This window comes from Dromaius novaehollandiae, chromosome 3 (assembly GCF_036370855.1).
Source record: "Dromaius novaehollandiae isolate bDroNov1 chromosome 3, bDroNov1.hap1, whole genome shotgun sequence".
Lineage (NCBI taxonomy): Eukaryota > Metazoa > Chordata > Aves > Casuariiformes > Dromaiidae > Dromaius > Dromaius novaehollandiae.
In genome coordinates, this window is record NC_088100.1 from 117,691,839 (window position 1) to 117,708,390 (window position 16,552).

The 16,552-nt window shown below is 43.9% G+C and overlaps 1 protein-coding gene across 4 annotated transcripts in view; it reads left to right on the forward strand.

Moving 5' to 3' along the window:
* The first annotated feature begins 16,076 nt into the window (after positions 1-16,076).
* The window catches only part of LCLAT1 (lysocardiolipin acyltransferase 1), a 123,396-nt gene continuing 122,920 nt past the window's right edge, over positions 16,077-16,552 (forward strand). For 2 of the 4 annotated variants that reach the window (XM_026094749.2, XM_026094750.2), the window contains exons 1-2: positions 16,077-16,214; positions 16,385-16,496. The gene's annotated coding sequence lies outside the window, so the exon portion shown is untranslated. The remainder of the gene's footprint in view (positions 16,215-16,384; positions 16,497-16,552) is intronic. The other 2 variants (XM_064509920.1, XM_026094751.2) reach the window with 1 other exon arrangement.

Consider the following 16,552-nt stretch of genomic DNA (forward strand, 5'->3'; position numbering starts at 1 on the left):
ATCAGCTCACTTCACTAAGAGTCTTACCAATAAACCCAGTTTGCTATGGAGACGGGCAGGTTATAGTGTCAGTGCAGAGAGGCGATGAACTGAGCACACTGCTAGGGAAATACTTGAACAGGGGAAAAGGTGTACTGTTAGCTTATGACTACATCTGTTGGATATTTGGTTCTTAAATGACTCAAAAATCTTTTGAGATCTTGGAATCTAAGAGTTCATCATGGTGTCAACTACAATATAAGCACCAACTGTGCATCTCCTGCATGCGCAAGCTGGATTTAGGGCTGGATTTATACATGCGTATGTATGTTCCTGAGTCCTTGCATGCATGTCTTTCTAAGTCCAAATACAGCTCAACTGAACATACAAGTGAACAGAAGTGGAGAGTATATCCACATATATATATATATATATGTACGGATATAAATATGTATATGTGTACTTTGTATATTGAATATAAGGACCAAAATACACTGGAACACACAATACATATTGCACTCTGCCTAAAAGCCTAATGCTGAGATCAGAATTTGTTTTCTCCCACTAGCTTGTTTTTAAGTACTAGAGAAATACTCACACCAGCCAAAATAATCTGACTCTTGAGCTCACTTCAGTATTTTCCAAGTTTTTCAACTAGCTGTCGAGATAGATATTTTCAACATTTGTAAATGGTTATTGAAATTTCTAAAAATTCTGAAATTGAAACATTTTTAAAAATTCAAAATCCTCTTTGTGTAAAATGACATAGTCATTTTTTATCATCTCTAATGAGGCTTATTTCATTATTGAAAATATATCTGAAGCCTGGGGTACAACTTCATGTGTTCAGATATTTGATACACAAATAGGGATACCATAGAAAGGTATCATTGCCTGTGAGAGTTAATTAATCTTAATTCCCCTCAAAGTAGGCATTAAGGGATATGTACTGATGCAAGGTTATAGGATCTACACATGCAGAACACAGGTTGAGTACATAAGTTTAAATTATACCTATATCCACACACGAAGATGTTCATGAGAAAGTGAAATCAAATTGCAGGTTGTAGCAAATTTATTTTAAATCTTCTGTAGAAAGATCTGGAGGTGTTTCCACTATGATCATAAATGTATGAACTGTAACAACTTTTTCTATAATCTATTAGGAGAAAATGAATGTGGAAATTCAGAAAAAGTTTCAATTCTGACACATTTGGAAGATAAAGTAAGTCTATACTATCCTGTTCATTCACCAGAGAGTCCTACCTATCATTAAATTGTTACAGCTAGCCAGAATACAAGTATTTATATATTCTGTATGATCCAAATGTTTAAAGTTGCTGTAGATGATTGTTGACTTCAGCAGAGATGAATGCGTGTGAGCCAGGATCTTCCACTGCTATGTAATGAACCTATGAATATTTTCTATTTACATCATTCCTGTTCATTCCAAACGTTCCCAGAGCATTATGCCATACTCCCTCCACTGCCTGCTGTTCAGTGGGAAACAGCTACATTAACCAGAAGGCTTGCAGGGCCATTTGGATAGGTGCCTTCTGAAAGAAAGAGAGAAAGACAGAGACAGAGGGAGAAAGAGAGAGAGAAAGAAAGAAAGAAAAAGAAAGGAAGGAAGAAAAAGAAAGAAAAAGAAAGAAAAGAAAAGAGAGAAAAGAAAGAAAAGAAAAAAGGGAAACCAATAACAATTTTCTCAACAAACAGAAATAAAAAGAAATGATTTTATACGGATAGGAGAGATGACTCCCATTCCTCACTGAAATTGTCCAGATAGATTCTATTACCTCTGTCCACTTCCCAAAATGTGTTTGGGCAGCCAGGAGAATGGCTGGCTGCGTTACCCAAACACTGAGTAACGCTTGTCACAGTTCGGCTGTAACACTGACCAGTCAACACAGCTTCCCTCGGGCACCAGCGTCATGGGATGGAGAGAGAGATGAGTGAATCTGCCTGGAAAACTGCCTGTAGATAAGTCTTGTTGCCTCTTTGCTACTGTTTGGACTGTTCCTCAAGGTCACTATCTCTGTCTTTTCCCTCTGCTCTCCTAACTTCTGTCCTGCTTCTTGCTGTGGAGTCAAAGCCAGAATGCTGTCATCTTTAGCTGTACTGTTTTAATGGGGGATTTAAGAAAAGGAGAAAGCACCTCCATTTTTTTCCAGGGATGGTACTTGTAAAAGGTCTCAGAAAGATTCCTTCAGGTTTATTGAATATGTTTCCAGGTTTAGGTTGGGCACAAAGTACAAAAAAAGTCAGGTAAAAGGCTATAATATGTAAAACCTGGAAAACATCCAAATCCTTCAGACTCAGCCTTTTCCACTATCACCTTCCCAACCATTTCTAACTCCACGTCTTCATCCCTAAGAGTAATGCTTAGTTTTGAGCTTAGCTGAATGCAGCTAAGAATCCAGCTCAGAGCTCACTGAATTAATATCCAACTCTCATGTATTTCAGTATACTCTGAATATACCAAATCACGTTGGGTAAGACAGAATGCAAGGGGGGGAGCAGTAGACTTTATTATTAAAAACTTGTCAGTCTCTCAAAGTTAAATCATTTAGCAGTTCCAGACTGAAGATCAATGCTTTGATCTTCAACCCTAAATCATTTATAAGCAGTTGCAAATGATAGAACACAAGCAGAAGGTAACTCTCAAAGTAAATACTGCCTTGGGCACAAACTATTCAGCATGAAGCAGCAGCCTCCAAATGGTTCGAAATTGTAGTACTGGGCAGAGCAGATTAGAGCAACCCAAGTGACAGGAGAGGTGAGGTTCCCAGCTCTGAACTGGGATGATGCAACCTTCCAGTCAAGCATGAGTGAGGAAAGAGAACATTTTTGGAAACCACAGCTATTCCTTTCCAGCCTTCTGAGACCAAAAGCCTCAGAGACCCTTGTGCCCAGGACATAATGATGTGGACACCACATCCTGACTTTCACGATCTTGGAGGAACCAGCATCACAGTCACATAGGAAAGGAAACTGGTTTGTCCTTCATACACCCCAGCTGCTTTAAAGACATATCATAAAGTGGGCTGGAGTACTACTTCCTCCTTGACCTCTACCTATAGGCATTATGGATTTCACAGTGAAGTAAAAAGAGTCATCGAACTCCAGGTTTTTGCTAAGTCAAATGATGAATATAGATAGGTTCAGGACACTCGCTGCCTAAATTCCCATCCTGCGGCTCCACGCAGCATCCAGCACAAAGAGTAGTTTGGAGCATCAGTGTGTGTGTGAGATTGTCAAATCTTTGGTTGGTTGTAGAGGCAAGTAAATGGTCTTTTTTCTGTAACACTGGCAGAGAACTTGGGATGAAATAGGAATTGCAGATATCTGTGTTTATAAACTACAGGAAATAATAGCTTTTCTACTCCCTATATATGAATAAAGGAAAGCTGGAACCTCAGAGACCTTAATTTGCGAAGCTGGTCTCTGTTAATGTCACTATGGAGAAGGAGAGAAGTTCCTAGGGCCTAGCAGGGAGCTTATTTTTGGACAGCTGGGGGCCTGCTCAAGTGCCCTCCTTCCTCTTCATTCCCTACTGGTAGGGACTTTGCTGCAAGATGACACCGGGGTCTCCTTAGGGAAAGGTGCTTCAGATTGGCTCTTTGTTGAGATAGTTGTCACCAGTACTTCAGCATACTGAGTCGACTAGTGAAACTTTATCTATCCAGCATTGTAAGAGAGTTGGATCACCAAGCTGAACCATCTGGGGCACTAGAGAGGGGCCTGGCCCTTCCCCTCTGCCTCAAGTGACAACTGCTTGCTGATCCAAACCCCGGGCGAGGTGATGGAGTCATGGGGCTCTCTCTGGGGGACGTTTTCACCAGAGGGTGAGAAGGGAGGGAAGTGGACCACTGCCAACAGATCTGAAAACGAGAAATCTTTTACTCATTATCTGAATATAAATTGCCATTGCTGGTTTTGCCTAGCTTTATGACTGTGCTCCCTTTTGCCTAATAAAGATCTGGGAATGTGCGTGAGTGGTGGAAGTCCATCTCTTTAAGAGCGCTCAGGGAGGGTATGCTTAGTTTTCTCAGGTTTCTAAGTGGAGACTGGAATTTAGTTCTTTATCAAAAGGGGCCATGGGTATATTAAATCCAGACTTCTTCTCTGCTGTTAACCACCTGGCAGAAAGGTTACACTAATTACATCAGATGTGTTTTCTCAAATTTTCCTGCTTCTATTACAAGTGTGATACTTATGTAAGTGAACTATTTTGACCAGTAGGAAGTGCAGTCTGTCTTATCCATGTCTAATTTCCCAACTAAGCAGGTGACAAAGGGACCCTTGGGGGAGATATGGCATGGAGACAGAAATGGGCAGGTCCTGACTTTATAAGATGAGAGACGAGCATGGCAGAAATGATCTGATGGGTAGAATTTTGTTACTGAAGAGCTCTGCACGTGTCTGCATGTACGTGGGCATTGAGTTGATGGGTACTGTAGACCCTGCTCATGACTCTCGGCTTAGTGGGAGCAATGAAAGTCTTTGCTGTGCTGCACTAGTGGCTGTCTACCTTTCTTCTGATGCTTAGCAGATGTGTTTTGGGGATGCCTTCATAAGAGTGAGGGGAGAGGTGAAGCAGATGTTGGCTTGGTCAGGAAAGAGAGGAAGAGAAAGAAACAAGAGGCGAAGAGAGAGAGAAAGTCCATGGTTATGATACTAAGGATGAGTCTCCATATTCTATAAAAAAATCTGTGCCTCAGTAGCAAATACTGCAGTGTCTCTAACCATCATCTCAAGCACTGCAGTATCGCTCAGGCAAACTGGAGTGCTTGGCCTTTTATTACTTCCCTGTGTTTAGTATTTTGTATTTTTTTGCTAAGGGTGCCTCAACAGGGATGTGTTAAGGTGTGGGCCAGGCTGCTGCAGAAATGTACGGTGATGGGATTTTCCTGGAGAGCAGTAGTAGGGTTAATTTTTATCTCTATCCAAAAATAAATTGCCCAGAGGTGAAAATGGCAAAAGCAATTGTTGTTAGAAAAGAAAATCATTGTCGTGCTTGAAAGAGAGAAGTACAATAAAAAGACACCGTTAAAAGGAGAGGAAAAAACCCCACGATTTGACCTTGCTCTTCCAAGCTGAGGCTCAGGCATGAAACTGCGTTGTGGGCTGAAACTCTTACATTTAATGACAGGTCTTCTGACATTCTTCCACCAGATGCTTATATAGATTGGAAATGAGCAATAGGGAATAAATATGAGATTTTCTTACATGATGCAACAAGATGTTGTACTTCCTGGCCACATATAAAATGAATTTACAACGGAAACATGCCAGAAATGCCTGAGGGTAACACTAGCCATAGCAGAACACTAGGTCTTTTTTTTCCCCAGCACTGAATAATGGGACTGAATGTCATTTTTCTTAAAACAACCCCAGGACGGGTGGCTGGAAAGTGAGATCAAAGTTCCCATGCTGCATAGGGTACATCAGGAAAAAGTTACTGTGTAATCAGATCTCATATGCACATACATACATATATATCCTCTCTCACACACGCAAAGATAACTATCTAGGTTATTCTGTGCAAGGGACCCCAGTGATGACATTATGAAATTAGTACTGTTACAATGAATAATTGTAACGTTTTCTTTTATTCTAGTTGTTCTTATTCTAGTTTTCTTCCATTACATGCATGTAGATGGTATGCATTACTGGGTAACTGGAAACATTTCACGTGGTTTGCAATGGATAGCTTTAATGTCCCCCAGACAAGGAGAAAACATATACCTTCACTCTTTTTGACCTTGAAACTATGGGACATATTTACAAAATACCTAACCATGGGCTATCAGGTCTCTATCAAGGTCACTGAAACCTATAAAAAGACTCCCATAGATTTTGTTAGGCTTTATATTAAGCTGAAAAGACCAGGGAAATCAGAGCGGCCTGTGAGTGTACAGAATGGCAAAGAGGGATAGCCAATCTTGTAATGCACATTCAATAGTAAAACTGACTTGAACCAAGACGTTTGTGTCTCAGAGGGCTGAGTGATAGCGCTGTGCGATGAGCGATGAAGAGACACGAAGGGAGAGGAGCAGATCCAGGTGTGGGTTACAACACTGCTAATCTACCTTACTACACAAGCAATGCTTTACACCTCAAGCAGGGGACAGGAAAAAATGCCACTGGGGAGTAAGTTGAAAGACTTGAAAGACTTTAATGCGTTACTTGGGGCTGTTTGCCTTAGTGTCAGCTCTTCCACACTGATACACATATGCTTTCCTAACCACAATGCTATCCAAAGTCTCCATCTTGGTTAACATTTCATCATTCACACTCCGGGAATTATCATTTCCTCTAGACATGCTGACAAAGCTCATTGTTTATTGCTCACAGCATGTCAGAACTGCTGGTTTTGCTTTGGACTGCAAGATGTTTGGAAAGCCGCGTGCTTTTTCTGAAGTCGGCTCCGTCCCCCCCGTGCCAGCCTCAGCGGCCGCGTTCACTCTGAGCCAGAACGCCGGATCCTGTCTCCGATGAGCCAGAGCAGAGCTCCGTGGACACAGTGCAGGACAGTGTCAGCTTGAGACTGACCAAACAACGCTAGGTTTTCTATAATCAAGGCCAAATTCCTCCTAGCAGCCACATGCACAGCCTTTCTAGCAGAGTTGGCCGGTGCTTTTCTACCTTGCTCTTGCTCCCCTCCAAACCCGTGAATAAGCCCATCCAAGAGGTGAGCCAGAGAGGCTTGATCTGGAGACATGTTGTGCAAGTGCACACCGTGCCCTTTCCCTACTCCAGCTGTGCCTCCCACACACATCCCATGCAGATGACATTTCTTCCTAGCAGGAATATTGTTCATGGATGGGTCGTAACTGCGAAGAAGCCTGAATTCAGCACCTGAATATTAGCTTTGCTCTACTCTCCCTGAATGGCAGCCTGACAGGACTGTAGGAGCTGGTCTTTAGGACTGGAGAGTGATGGAGAGAGGAGAGATTAAAATGGAGGAATTCTGGGGAGCAAAAAGAGAAGTGAGAGGGCTGTGTATTACTGGTGGTACCAATACAGTGTCAAGCAGCCTCTCACCCCCATGATGGTATGGGTGCAGCACAGTTGTGAAGGTCAAAACTGTCCACATGAAAAATGAGTACAAAATATACGCACTACTCCTGCTGAAAAAAGACCTGATCTTACAAAAATGGTCCTGCGCGCTAGGTCTGACTTGCTCTGTGAACCTTGGGAAAATCGATCAGATCCACATCCATTAAGTTGCACATAGCCTGTGTTTTTCAGTGCCCACCTCAAGGTAATGAGGGCCTGATTTTCGAGGAAGCTGAATACCTCCAGCCATCACTGAAGCCTCCTCTGCTCCTCTGACAGGGAAATACACAAAAAGAAAAATCAGTAATAATTTGTCTGACTTCAGAGCTTTCTGTCCTAGGGAGACCTGGAGCTCTCGGTCCTTTGTACCTCTGAATATCAGACCTCGAGAGTCCAAAAAAGAAGACATTCAAATAAATTGGGTCTTTAACTTTGTAAGTTTTAAATCCCCCTGTTCCCTTGCCTCTCCATCCAGAAAGGGAGGTAACACCTAGCCGATCAGTGAGACATTATGATGCTTCAGTCACAAATGTTTGCTAAATGCTGCAAGGCCCTTGGACAGAAAGTAGCCAGAGAAACACAGATCACTATAATTAATTACTGCATTTCATATGCCAGGATATATATTTCTCTTTATGTCACTGACATCTAAACTAACACAGAAGATACAAAACTACGCCTTACAGATCTGTGCAATGTTATCCCTAGCTACATGACTGAGCCCTACTTTCAGTCTTGGAAGAGTGAGGGCTCAATTTATGTATTGCATGGAAAATCCTGAACCATGTAATTTGATTGCCCCAGCTAAGAAACCTTTAAGTTTCTCCTGAGCAACCTGCTCTTCATGGAGCAGGCGCTGTGGGCAGGGAAGAGGACACATGACGGAGGAGTTACCCAGGGTCTCTCACAAATGAACTGAAGCCACCCAAAGGCAGGCAGCGAAGCCTCCAGTCTGCACAGGGACAACCAACAGCCCTGGCCGAGAGGAGGATGGCTGCACATGATGCGCCAAGGCAGCGTGGCTGGGATGGGGCTGAGAGCCTTGCACCAACCACCCGTTGGTCTCCCACATTAACCCTTAGGTGCCCATCAGTGTGCAGCCTCGGAAGGGCTGGCAGCGGCAGACAGTGACTTCAGTCTGTAAGACGCTGGCTGTGGTCCGGTTGAGGGAGGGAGCAAGAGAAGGTGGCAGGTTTGTTAGCACTGGGATGCCAACAAGTGGTGTGAACAATTTGTCAGGGTGCAGGAAGGTCCTGAGGGTCACCAGCACTAATGATGGCAGCTTGGCCCTGAAGGCTGTAAGCAGATGGGCTCTACTGGGAGAGCTGCCTTCAGCTGCTCCCCACCAGCACTGCATGTTAGCTCATTTTACAGCCTTCGCCTGAAAAACCTCTGCCTATGTGGCCTGCCTCTTGGAGTGTGTTATCCCACATTTTATTTGCATCACGCTGGATCTGTCCAGGTGATTAAACAAGACATCTTTTTATTATTGTTGTTGTTGTTACTGTGCAATTGCTATGCCCTTTATTATGGCTTTGCTTTTCCTGTGAGGAATAATCTCTGGAAACTTGGATAGGATCCTTTGGCTCACATTAGAAAAGGTAATAAAATCCTGGGAATCCAAAATGCTTCTGTTGTTTGTCACCAACCATCTATTCCCATCTTGAAATATGTGCTCCTCTGTTCTAATTTGCTTCCTGACTTAGGGAAAATTTCTTCTGACCCTGTCAGTTTTCCTCTTGTCTAATGGACCTGGGCATTTGCGAGACAGTGTGACCCAGTGCTCAGAGGGCTCCGCAGTCCTGGCTGCTGCTCCCCATCGTGCATCTGACTCACTGTGCAATTACAAGGAAGTCACTTATTTCCTCATTGCTCCAGGTTCTCTGTCTGTCACCTTATGATACAATATTTACTCACCTCTTCACAGCATTTTAAATCTCTGTAGGAATGCATTATAAAAGTGCATTAGTATTATTACTATTCTCCATTGTGTAACTTTGTGAAACAGCTTATGTAAGGCAGGCTGCTTTGTCCCTTCCCTGACCCCCAGCCATCGCTGCAGTTTCCTCCCGGGACTGCAGTAATTCAGTGACAGCTTCCCAGGATCCCCCCCAGGCTCCTGTCCAGACCCTGGGGAACAACTACCCAATCCCCTCTACTTTGGTCCAGAAATCATCAGCTCTGAACTCCAAGGTCCTGCTGCTTCTCTCTCCGTTCACTGCATCTGTGTTGAATGTGCTTGCATTTGAGTCCCAATATATATTTTCAGAGGCTCCAGAAAGACTCTTATCATCTCAAAGCTCCCTTATCCAACATCTTTAGAAGTACATGATCAAAAACATGGACAAAGACAGAGCTCTGGCAGTTTTCTATAAACTTTGACATTTCCTTATAACTATGACATGAATTTGAGCACAAGGATATTTGTAACTTTTTATCTCCATGCTCTCTCAGGCTCAGTTTTCACAAACCAAGTATAATAGGACCACATGAGTAGTCAGGTAGTTACCCAAAGTAAAACCTATTCACAGAGAAGTCTATACGGTGGGAAGATTGAAGCTCCCAATTAGAATGTCTTAGCCAACGTGCTACTGATGGTGACCTGCTTTCTCTGCCCCAAGATTTTCCTGTTTAGTACATACAGTTAAAAATTTTTGTGCCTTTTATTTTCTTTCATGCCAAAACATTAATTTTCACTGAGACAAAAACACGCTGTCAGAAGAGCAGCTACTTGAACTAGCAACACCACATGGTGGTAATAGGAATTTCCACTAAATGGGTTGGTCATAGGAATCCAAAGTGTGTGAATTAGTGAGAGTCTTCCATGCTTTTGCTCCTCTATCTTTTCTGAAGAATTAACTCACTCTGGTGTTGGTCAGCATCCTCCTGACCATTTGATGTGAAACAGCTGCCATGTTTTATGCCAGAGGTGACTGCATTTCAGTGACAAGCAAATGCATTCCTGCAATATATGGACTGCCAGATCCTGATCTCATGTTCATTAGCATCAGTTTTTAAATGGCTCCACTGGACTTTAGTAGCACAGCTCCAGCCTGACCTCAGTGTAAAAGAGATCTGAACCCATTCCACTATTTTCTGGCATTCACAAAGTGTAAAGTAATTGTCTTAAAATAATGTATCCATACATTCTGTGATCTTGTTAAGGCTTGTCTCACCCAGGCTCTCTCCCTCTCTCTCATAGCCAATTATTTAGATCAGAAATGGTGACTAACAGAAGCAATTTGTAGAAAACATGCTGTTCCCAAGTGACCATCAGTAAATTGCTAATGGCTGACATTAGAACGAATGTTCTCCGAAGAGGAATAGTTGAAAGCCCACTGTGCACAGCACAGATCAGATCTGAAACCAAAACAAACCTCCGGCACATACCATTGATATCGGCACATGCCATTTATCCTGGCTACTACTTGCATCCTTTCTCAGGCGCATCTGTTAAGAATGACACCAAAATGCAACAATCATGTATTTGTTTACAAACACGAAATTGGATTTAAAACACCTCAGTAATGTGACCTTAAAAACTTGATGGACAAAATGTTAAAAGTACAAATGCACTACAGGGAGCAGTTCTGTACTGCTCAGGATATGGATCATAGGACTTAATAGATCTTTTCCATCTCTGAATTTTCTGAGTCATAATGAATGGAATTTCTTAGTATTTGAAACAAGAGAGGGGCATGTTTAAAAAGACTGGAGAAGGCTGCAGTGTAAAATCTTTGTACTATAAAAAAGGCAGTCTAGGTTTTTATTGCTCTTGCTGGGAGTCTCCTGTGAACCAAACAGCAACTAAATCAAATAAACATCTCTGAATTAAATCCATCTTCTGTTAAGCTTCGGAGAGTTAAAAAACCAGTAATTTATTGAATTGCCTTTTACAGTTATACCTGCAGATGCCTTTTGAATTTGAAAGCAAAAAACATTTAAACTCAGTGTTTCCCAAATCAGCTAAATTCATTATATCACCTGTGTCAGTTACTATATTTGTAATGAAGTAAACAGAGGCCTTTATTGTTTGCTGTACATGGAATCATGCTTAAGAACAAGCTTAGTCTGTCTCCAGAGATATACACCTACCTTACTGGCACCAGAAATATTATACCAGCTTAAATCAGTGCAAGTTTTTCATGCTATCGCTGCCTTCCTGCTTTTGAACTGGTGATAGTAATCTCTGCTTAGTGCTGTGCTGATACCCTTTGAATCAAGGTCCCTTCTCTATTTCTGCTGAAGCTGAAAAAATTAGCAAGCGTGGTTTAGGCATGTTATAAACAGTTAACAAATGTCCACACCTAAGAGGATATGTGGGCCCTGATACCTGGTTTCCTCTGTAAGCAGATGGAGAGGTGTAACTCTTTATGCTGTCTTGTCAAATCCTTAATCTCGATCCCTCTAGAAAGCAAGGAAAATGAAGGAAAGAAGGTGAATGATCCAGACATCAAGTAACATTGCTCTTCTCACAGGCAATGAAATTCACTTAGAAAACCCAAGACGGGGGGAAAATCCAGGTGAATGTGGAGTACTGCAGTTATGGCAAATGAGGTGTAGAAGGAGTGTTAGGGCAGAGCACAGCAATCAGGGCTGAGCCATCCTAAAGGGTTTGGGGAGACCCCGATGACGGTAGCTCCGCTGCTCTCTCTGGGAGGGAAGTCTTTGGAGAGAGCATCTTGCGAACTCCCACCTTTTTGCACTTATGACCCCTTCTCATCTTTTGCTCTCTGTCGCACAATCCTTTCCTCTCCTTCCCACTCTATCCTCAATTTGCCATTTTACAACAACTCTGAGGCTAATTCAGCAATTGCTTTTGTGTCATAGGACTGTTAGGAAAAGCATTTAGTAGATTTTGATGTGACTGAGGAGGTGGAAATAGCCATGTGAACAGCAGGCCCTCAGCAGACCCATAAGTAAGTGACTTGAGGGTCATTAACTTGGAAACATCTTCGTGGAAATCTAGCCGAGGCCATATAGCAATAACAGCTCCACGAGAATCTCCTCTCTTTTAGGTCACTGAGGCTTTTGCCTGGAACAGGCAAATGTGAGTTTTGTTTCCACCATTCATTTGGCAGTTCTAGGGAGTCATATCTGGCTGTTTTAAGATATTTTCTGTATCGCTTACCTTTTCTTTTCTTTGGAGTACCATGTGGTCCATCATTTCCCTAAGCTCAGATGCAGGCCCAAGGGGGCTTAGTCTATGAGCAGAACACAGAACTAAGCAATGGTGATTAAAAAGCACAACTGTTTTAGGAGCATTGCCGTTGTTAGTGAAGCTGACTTCAAACGTCTTCCCCTCCTCTCCATCCTCCCTCCCGCGGTGGCTCGTTCCCAGCTTCACGCTGCAGCTCGTCACTCCTGGGGAGCTATGCCAGCACGTATGGGTGGAAGGGCTGCACTGCAGATTATTTCACTGAAAAGATCTGGGCTATAATCCTGTCATACAGCCTACCACTGGCTATAGCATAAAAATCCTTCTTCCCTGTGTTCCTATCAACATCTTATGTTCTTATGTCCTCAATATTCCCATGTCCTCTCAGTGTATGGATGGTAAAACAGCCTCATTTCCTGTTTTCCCTTTTTATTTCTCAGCTGCCAGCACAACTAGAAAGTCAGAATCATTTTTAATTCTGACCCCTTCCAAAAAAGTTTTTTCATTAATTTTTTTCCCCAATGTAGTCAACTCTTTTTATTTTTTCAACCTGTTTTCCCAGATAAATATTGCTTATGCAGCCATGCTGGCTTTCAGTCTGGCTTCAAGTACCCCTCAAATAGCTTTTGAACCTGTTTGGCATGTTTCAGTCAAATTTGATGTAGGGGCAGTTACGTTCCTACAAGATTTGTTAATAGTGACAATGTGATAGAGGAGAAAGAAGTAACTTCATGGCCTCACTGAGCAAACAGAGCCCTGCCATCATGATTTCCCTTGGCAGCAGTAGCCTGGCCAGCCAGGAGCCGGGCACTCGCTGGTCAGCCAGCACTCACCATTCCTTGCTTATCGGGGCTGAGATACATAGTGTGGGGAAGAGAAGAAATTAATGCAGTGGGGATGGGGGGGACCGAGGGATGCAGGAAGCAAATCTGTTGGAAACCAGGCCTCACTGTTTCCACCTCTCCCCACAGGAATTGTTTTGTGTGTAAATTAAATCTAAATGATTTCATTTCAAACGTGTAAAGTTTTACTTCAGCTTCAAATGGCACTATTTTTTGTGGAGGTAAAGCCAGTACCTTAATATTATTTTAACAAAGCCTTTTGAATTGTACATACATTTCCAGTTAGCCGGATTCTTCCTTTTTGCTGAATACTGAACATTCTTTTCTTCCCCTCACTGTTGTCTTTGGCTGTAGAAATTGTACTTTCCATTTTCACAAAAACTGTAGGGGTATTACGAATACATATATAGTTTTTGAGTAGACTTTTTGCTTTCTAACAAAATGGCTATGGTAACTTACCTCACTGAAATTCAGCATTAGTATATAACTGTAAGCACAAGGTGTTTATCTACAATGCCCCTGCAGTTGCAACTGAAAATGAAATTCTACTTTATATTTCCTAATGGAGTGCCATGGTGAATGGTTAAAAAGCTGTCATGTTCCTCCTCAGAGTTGGCTGCATGTCAGTGTTATAGAAAAAACAATTCATCTACAAACTGTACAAAATTGCTTTGGGGTCCTTAAGGAAAGCAGGAACAGCAATTACTTGTTTTAATCTGTCTTGGCAAATTGTTTTCTCCACAGTTATAAGTAAAATATCTTAACTGGAGGCTTGTACAGCTAAGTGTTGGTATTGCAACAAGCAGAGCTGTATGGCGTTTCACATTTTCTAATCAAATGACAAACTTTAACTACTATCTCCTGGCACTACTCTGAGCGAGAAGAAAGCACCATTATTCCTACTGTACTGATGGGGAGAGTGAGACATGCAAAAGTGAAGTGATTTGTCCAGGGTCACACTGGAAGTGGCAGAGAATGAATTAGGGTAAGATTCTGGCCCCCCTTCTGGTGCTCAGAGATACATGCTATAGAGTGCAAAAGATGCTTACTTAGCAACAGAATCTCCTTCAAGATTTTATTAACCCTCTTTAGCATGTATTTCTTTCATACAAAGAGCTTCAGTGCAAGAGAAATTAAGCCATATGCATTTTTACCCATTATCAGCCAAGGCTCTGGCTCCATATAACCTTCCATTAGTAGAAGTCAACAATTAGATCCCCCCTTGGCCTCTGCTTCGCTAGGCTGTACAAACCAGCTCTCTCGCCCTCTCTTTGTACATCATGTGCTCCAGCCCCCTGCTCATCTTGGTGGCCTCTGCTGGATTTGCTCCCATATCTCCATGATTTCCTTGTACCCAGAAGTGGACACAGTACTCCAGAGGTGGTCTGATGCCCTGCAAGTGTCTGCTGCCTTGTAAGTGTCACAGCATAAATAGGTTTTGAAGAAGGCTTCAGAAGAGGAGAAGGTGGCGAATATCCAGTAGAAAGACCATCCCATGCACATGAGAGGCTGAAAAACTGGTTAATTAAACTGTCTCTGGCAGTAGAGGGAAGTCGTGGCCCCAAAAAATAGAAGACAAGGCAAAAGACGAGTGGTGAATCATTTAAGTTGTAGATAGCTTGGAGGAGTGGCTTTTTCATCTAGATTTAAAGTATTTTGAGATTTCAGTTAAGTATTACACCAACTAAAAAGTTCAGCTTTACAAAGAAAAGGGATGGCAATGGAACTTCTAGCACTTTCGCCACTTGCAGGATGAGATTCCCCAAATGCTCATTCACTAATTGTTTTATTTATAATATTGACCAAGTGGATGAATGAGTCTCAGCTCCGCAAAGGTACTTATTAGGGCAACAATTTTTCACAGAGTAATGTTAAACACTTAGGAATAACCGGGTGTCCATATACCTTTTTATCTGCTAACCTCAACACGAATTACAGTAGAAAACAGGGATCCTAGAGGGTAGCGGCAGCATGGTAATTTTTCCATCAAGGGCGACAGTGTCAGGTTTTGCCCAGGCCCTCTGCGCATCGCTGGGGTTGTGCAGAGGGAGACGCTTGTCCATGCAGATGAAACATGGTCAGAAAGAGGACCCAGGCCACTTCGGTCCTAATCCCAAAGCTCTAGTCAGCAGGGCATGGGCTTAGTTTTGTTAGGAACAAGCTGAAAACTTGGCATAGAACCTCCCGGAGTTTTCCTTCTTGGGTTGGGCTTTTACCAGGTTTGCTTAGTTTATAACAAACATATATTTGCGGAAAGAGTATGAAAAGGCCAACTGAGTCAACGACGAGAGGCACTCAAGTTCAAAGTGATAAAGGCCAGAAGTATTGCCAGTTTCGGAGAAAGTTAAGAGCCGCCATCTCCAGTTTGGCCCCGATGGAGGTGGAAATCATGCTGTGGTAATATTGTGTTTCTTTCACACTTGACAGACTGTTTTATGACAAAATCCATGGCTAACAGTGGTAGGTTTTCCCCCTGTGAATACTGCACTGTTGGGCTGATTAATCACTGTCTCGTTTTACCTCATAACTAAATTAAGTGCTTTCAAGTTCCCTGAGTCTTTTTCCCACTGCTTCACGTGAGCTGGAGCGCGACCCCCTTTCCCTCACTGCCTTACATCAAAAAGGGCTGCTAGAAACCTGTTTTTTGGGGCACGAGGCCGGGCCAAAACCCAGAGCCGCGAGGCGCCAGCTTTGGGGGGAAAGGCCAAGCGGGCAGTGGGGGCGGGAGGAGAGCGGAGCGAGCATGCGACGCCATTTCGCGTTATTTCCATTGCGCTCTTTCCCTGGGCCTATGTTTGCCGTGTCTTGGTGGCTGCATGTCACGGCACCATTAAGTGCTGCAGGGCACCCCAAAGGTGGTGATCCCCGCGAAGAAGTGAAAGGGGGGTTTCCTAGTTGATTTTTTTGGGGGGGGGGAAGAAAAAGTAGAAAAGGGAGGCAAAGAGGTCGCTCCCCCCCCCCCACCCCCTCCATGGCGGCGCTGCCCCTTTAAGAGAGGCCGCGGGGTGGGTGGTGGGGGAAGCCGCGGTAACTTAGCAACCGCTTGACATCCGTGACCGGAAGTGATCGGCGAGGGTCAGAGGTCGCCGGCGGCGGCGGGCGAAGATGGCGGTGGTGACGCTCCCCCGCGGCGGCGGCGCCGCTCCTGCCGCGGCGGCGCCCGGGCTCAGGTGAGGGGCGGCGGGGCCTCGCCGGGGTCCGGCGGCGGAGGGAGGGCAGCTGTTGGCGGGCCAGCCGCCGGCAGCCGCCCTCCCCCCGCCGCCGGCCCGCGGGCTGCCTTGCGGCCTGTTGCGCCGCGGGCTCTTAACCGCCCCCCCCGTGTCTCTTCCCCCCCCCCCAGGCATGGTGGCCGTGCTGTAGGAGGGCTGCGAGCTGCGGCGATGCCAGCGGAGGAGGCGCGGCAGGAGAGAGCTTGAACGCGTCGGGGGATACGCGCTGTGTGTGTGAAACGTGTATGTTACCCGAAACCGCGGTTTCGGGGCTTGCTCTTCTTGCTGCGCCCAGAGGA